The sequence below is a fragment of the Cherax quadricarinatus genome, chromosome 44 (genome assembly GCF_038502225.1).
Source record: "Cherax quadricarinatus isolate ZL_2023a chromosome 44, ASM3850222v1, whole genome shotgun sequence".
NCBI classification, from domain to species: domain Eukaryota; kingdom Metazoa; phylum Arthropoda; class Malacostraca; order Decapoda; family Parastacidae; genus Cherax; species Cherax quadricarinatus.
In genome coordinates, this window is record NC_091335.1 from 3,007,061 (window position 1) to 3,013,490 (window position 6,430).

A 6,430-nucleotide genomic window follows, 5' to 3' on the forward strand; every position below is an offset into this window, starting at 1 on the left:
TAACCCAAAATTTTAACCTTGTGCCAGTGAACTTTTTATACTCATGCTAGAAAATTTGTAGTTTGTTACAGTTTGCAAAAACAGTAACAGTCAGCTACCCTTGAAGAAGACATCTATGAAAGTACAGAAGTGTGAATATTAATTATTAGTACAGTCGTTATTAGTACTGAGTATTTAGGACGACCAGAATGCACAAATTATCTATATTTGATAAAACATTTATATATTTATTTATGTATTGAATCTTGATCAGCTTTTAAACCTTTTCTGAATGTCTTGTCAATGAACATTTCTAGTGGAGTAAGATAAGGCCAACTCTTACCAGTGGCACAGTGAATTACCAGTGATACAATGAATCACTCTTACCAGTGATACAATGAATCATTGTAGCACCAGTAATATTAAGCTAATAAACTTTATAATTAAGATTTTTTCATGGTTATATACTGATCATAAATATTTAACTTTGGTTGAGAATATATAATTCATGGAATTCTAGTTAAGAAATATTTTACCTTACTGTATTTAAGAATGCAATATTTCTGTATTTTGTATATTCTCCAAGTAAGAAATATATTTAAAATATTCTTGTAAGAAAAAATATAGTTTTATTAATTTCTTATGTATTTAAAAATTTAATATATCTTCTCTCTTGTAACACAAAATATGTTATTGTCATTCCTCATATTTTGTAAGAGCTTGTAGCCAGCCCGAGTTGCTGTCAGTAATCGTTGTGTGGTGCTGCACTCTTAATGTAATACACTCTACTGTAGTCCTCTTATTTCAACCATCATCAGCATCATATATTTTAAAGTGGCATTATTTGGCACATATTCGAGTGGAGTCACACACTCCATCAGTCACTTGAGTCAATTGAAAATTTTGGTTGAAACTAAGAAAGTTTTAATTCTAATGACTTTATTTTTAATTTTTGTTTTGAGTCAGCATTGTAGTATCAATGCTATTTTATATAATTTATTAATGGTGTGTTTTCTCAGTGTCTATAAAGTAATTCATCTCAGTTACGTATATGCAAGTATCAGTAGAGCTCAGTGCATGACTATATGGTAAACTATAGTCCCACTTTATGGTAAACTAGTTCCACTGTATGGTAAACTATGGTTCTACACATTATTATAACTTTTATTTACTAAATACCATTGTAAAAACTTCATTCATTGAAAAAATCTTTTCTTTTGATCTCTACTTATTTATATAATTTTATTACAGATTATTTGAAAGGTATTATGTTACTAATAGTCAATTACTCTTCAGTCTTTCATATCCTAGTTTTAGGAGGTTAGCACTGTACATATACAGTACTGGGTACATGTACAGTGCTACTTATGTGTATGGGACAGTGTATTGATACAGTCACGACCTGTGAAACATTAAGCAATAACTAAGCAAATAATTATATTCAAAGTAGAATAACCAGGATATTTGACAGTGGTTTTTTAGGAGAACAGATTCATGTTTGTATACATTATTATTATAATCAAGGGGGAAGCGCTAAACCCGGAGGATTATACAGCGCCTGGGGGGGATGTGGAAGGCATTCAGGCTTAATTCAGGGAACTGGAGCACAGATCCAATTCCCTAAATCAAGAGCCCCTCACCAACATCAAGGAACCTTCCTTGAGGGGATGTTTGTATACAATTGTGCAGAACAAGGGAAGGCAAGTAGGAACATTGGAGCTGGTAAACCAACTGAAGCAACCAACAAAAGTATGAATTACTAGAGCTGAACACTACATATGGCACTGAGTACTGCATTTGGAACTGAGGTGGTGGTACTCCAAGAAAGAACTTGAATGCAGCACTAAAAGGTGAAATAAAGCTAATAAAAACAGTGACATGTTTAGTAAAGTTCACACAAATGAATCTTGAAAATGGTTACCTACTACCATAAATAAATTTTGCAAGCCTTGAATTTTTAATTCTGAACTTACTGGTATATCTGATTAACAAGATTTGAAGAATACAAAACAATTTCAGTTAAATGATGGAATAATACCAGTGCTCATACAGTTTTGTTTTTTTCCTAAAGCAGAATGTTTCTTGCTTAGTATTTGTTTATGTAGAAAATAAGTTGTTTTTTCACCTTTTTTTGTCTCTTATTAGTGTATTTACATAAATCATTTATATTATTTGTTTTCTAGAGGGTGAACCTAGTAAAAGTCATTCTAGACCTTTAATCTTGAATATATGGTATTCACAGGAGAGCGCTAAATTGTAAGGATGATGGAGCACCTTGTTTGCTAGCATGATGGAACCCACCTTCCCCATGAAGGAGTTTATTGTAAGATTTTTTATGTGGTGTGTTGTGTGGGATGGTACCCAGCTGCAGAAGGTGGTAGTTCCTTACATGTTTCAGCTGCAGCAGATGGTAGTTCCATATATGTACCAGCTGCAGCAGGTGGCAGTTCCAAACCTATATCAGCTACAGAAGGTGGTAGTTCCATGCTTGTACCAGCTGTAGCAGGTGGTAGTCCCATTCCTGTATCCAGCTGCAGCAGATGGTAGCCCCACACCTGTACTCAGTTGCAGATGGTAGTCTCACATTTGTACCCAGATGTAGCAGATGGTAGTCCCACACCTGTACCCAACTGCAGCAGATAGCAGTTCCACACCTGTATTCAGCTGTAGTAGATAGTAGTCCCACACCTGTACCCAACTGTAGCAGATGGTACTCCAACTCTTGTACCCAGCTGTAGATGGTAGTCCCACACCCATAATTATGCTAATATTGAAACCAGTTAATAGAGTACTGTACAATGTGTAGTAATTCTCAGCTGTACCTTAGTGCTTAAAAGGTATCAGTTATTAGCTACATGACTTCCACGTTAAGATTTTATTTTTGAATGTTATTTGAGTATATTGCATACTAAAAGCATTTACTTTTGTGATATGAGGAGTGTGCTTGAAGCTTGTTTAGTGTTGCCAGTATTTTTGGCCAGATAAATTATGCTCACTGCCTCATGATGTGCACTCTCCTAGTGTAAGACTTTTTCAAAAATTATCATCAGGTTTCTACTGATGTGCTGTATAAATTATATATATATATATATATATATATATATATATATATATATATATATATATATATATATATATATATATATATATATATATATACTGTATATATATATACTGTATATATAATGTATAATGAGGATGACAATCTTTAGCTCAGTCTTTTGCACCCTCTGCCATGCCTCAGAGTTTTTCTCCTGTCTCTTGCTAACCTTGCATAGCTCCTGATGATGCACAGTGGAAAGATCTTCAGCTTAAGATTTCCATCCCCATGTGGCTTGTTCTGCATTGTTAGAATCGCCTGATGCGATTTTTTTGTGTGTATATATATATATATATATATATATATTATATATATATGTCATTTACCAAACTGTGGCAGGACAGGACTTGACCCTATGAACCTTGTACCGCCTCCAGAGACAGCACAATGTACGCATCACCTTACCTCTGCGCCACCAGTCCTACAACAATCTCGCATGCAGCTGAGCCACATGTCCCTTTCGCGACCCGAGGACACCCGTGGCAGCGGCATCTCAAGAACTAATTTCAGCCTCCTCCCACTTGAATACCCACCCCCACAAGCAGTCTATGTAGTAATGAAATCACGAAACAAGTGATCCCAAATCATCTTCCAAACTGCAGCAGGCCAGGACTCGACCCCACAAACCCCACAACACCCCTAGAGACAGCACAATGCATGCACCACCCCACCTCTGCACCACTGATCCCACAAGAACTACGCACGCAGCCGAGCCACATGTTCCTCCTGCGATCCGAGGACACCCACGGCAGCGGCATCCCAAGGACCAACCTCAACCCCCTCCCACCCGAACACCCACCTCAACAAGCAGTATATATATATATATATATATATATATATATATATATATATATATATATATATATATATATATATATATATATATATATATATATATATATACAGTAGGGCCCCACTTATACGGCGGGTTAGGTTCCAGGCTACCGCCGTAAAGCGGAAATCGCCGTAAAGTGGAACACCCTTTTTTTCCACTTATAAATGCATACAAACACTAGATAACAAGTTTACACTAACATATATTAAGTTAGCAATAGAACCAGGCATCAAAAAACAATAAAAAGGTACAATACACACATAGTGCACTCATTACTTACCTTAAAATATTTATAGTCTTAATCTAGGGTGAGACAAGTAGTATTTATTGTAAGAAATCAAGTGTGGTATGTATTGTAATAGGCAGGCTATTTCACCAGGCCACCCCACCCACACATACTATTCTATGATATTTAAGCATCCCAGAGCGATAAAATGTATATACAGTTCACTCATTACTTACCTTAAAATATTTGTAGTCTTAATGTAGGGTCAGGAGTAAGTAAATGAGATAAAACGAATAAATGAGAGAGAGAAAGAATGAATACATGAGAGGTGACAGGCCAGGCACAGAGTAAACAAAACAATGAGACTCCGTGACTATTGTTATTATTACCACTTGTGGAAGTCTCTGCTACCAGAGATCACATTTATGTTTATTTATTCTACTGTGGGGTGTATTTATCTTATTTATATGTTATGTATAGTGTTTATTATATAATTTTGAAAAAAATATCATGGCTGGATTAATGAAAATGTGTATATTACCGTAATATACGACATTTAATGAGACTCAGTATTGTTATTATCACCACTTGTGCAAGTCGTCTGCTACACAGCTCACATTTATGTTTATTTATTCTACTGTGGGGTGTATTTATCTTATTTATATGTTATGCATCGTGTTTATTATATAATTTTGAAAAAAATATCATGGATGGATTAATGAAAATGTGTATATTAACGTAATATACGACATTTAAATGACTTGATGTGTGTAAGTTTATTTAGGTACAGGTATACATAAGTATAATTATCAGAGTATATATAAAATATGAAATAACTTTTAAAAACATTTGAAATTTTGGAGTTTCCAGACAAAATGGAGAGACTTAGTGCTTACTGAGCTCATGGAGAATGTAAACAAACAGGGTGGGGCACGTTGACCGTATTAGAAAGTCAGGTGGGGGGAGCCGTATAGTGAGTTTTGGTCATAATTTGAAATGTCCGTATTAGCGGAACGCCGTAAAGCGGAACGCCGTAAAGCGGGGCCCTCCTGTATATATATATATATATATATATATATATGCAAACAGTCACAGACAGGCGATCTTAACTATGCAAGACAAGCCACAGGGATGGAAATCTTTAGCTCTCTGAGAAAACTTCCCCTCCTTCAGTTGCAGCCTTGAATAGCTCCTGATGATGCACTGAGAAGTGTGAAAGTACTTGAGCTAAAGATTTCCACCCCCCCCATGGCTTGTCTTGTATGTATGTATATATGTATATATATATATATATATATATATATATATATATATATATATATATATATATATATATATATATATATATATATATATATATCAATAAACCACGCAGAAACAAGCGGGTATATACAAAGAAAGATCACAGTCAACAGGATTCGAAACTACTACTGAGAATGGTCAAGATTCTAAGGCAGCGCTCTAGTCCACTCGGTCACACGAATGCCACATAGATTGGGCAGCCTGATTCACAAGCCATGTTTCTTTCCCAGCCCGGGCACGTCAGTGAGCCTCGAGCATGGATTCAAGCTATTTTGATCTCCTGTATGTTCTAACCTCTCAAGCGATTTTTATATCAATGCACCACGCAGAGACAAGCGGGCATTTGTGTGGCCGAGTGGACTAGAGCGCTGCCTGAGAATCTTGACCATTCTCAGTAGTAGTTTCGAATCCTGCTAACTGCGATCTTATATATATATATATATATACATGTATATATATATATATATATATATATATATATATATATATATATATATATATATATATATATATATATATATATACATGTATATATATATATATTAATGTTGAAAGATATTCTTTCATATTCCATATTATAACTATATTTACCTATATATTAATCATTAAGATTTGTATAGTTTATTTAACAGTAACTTTTGAGTTAATTACAGTACTCTGGTTACTTCATATCAGAGTGAAAGAAAACAATTTCCATTATGATACAGATATGCCGGGCAAGAATGTAATGAAGCTTTATTTGTTAAGCTCAGGAAGCGAAGCTATGTTTATTAATGAGTCACTTTTGAAAATAGTGATGTTGGTGGCTAGTAACTTATACTTGATACTTGGACAATAATTTCCCCGGGGTTGGTTGCCAAAGTGTGATGGCACTTATATACACTAGGTATATTATTACTTCTCTGGTTTATATATTCTTCATGCTTTACTTTATGATTAAGTTTTTTGTTAATATACAACCAACTCAAATGTTGTTTATATGAAGCTC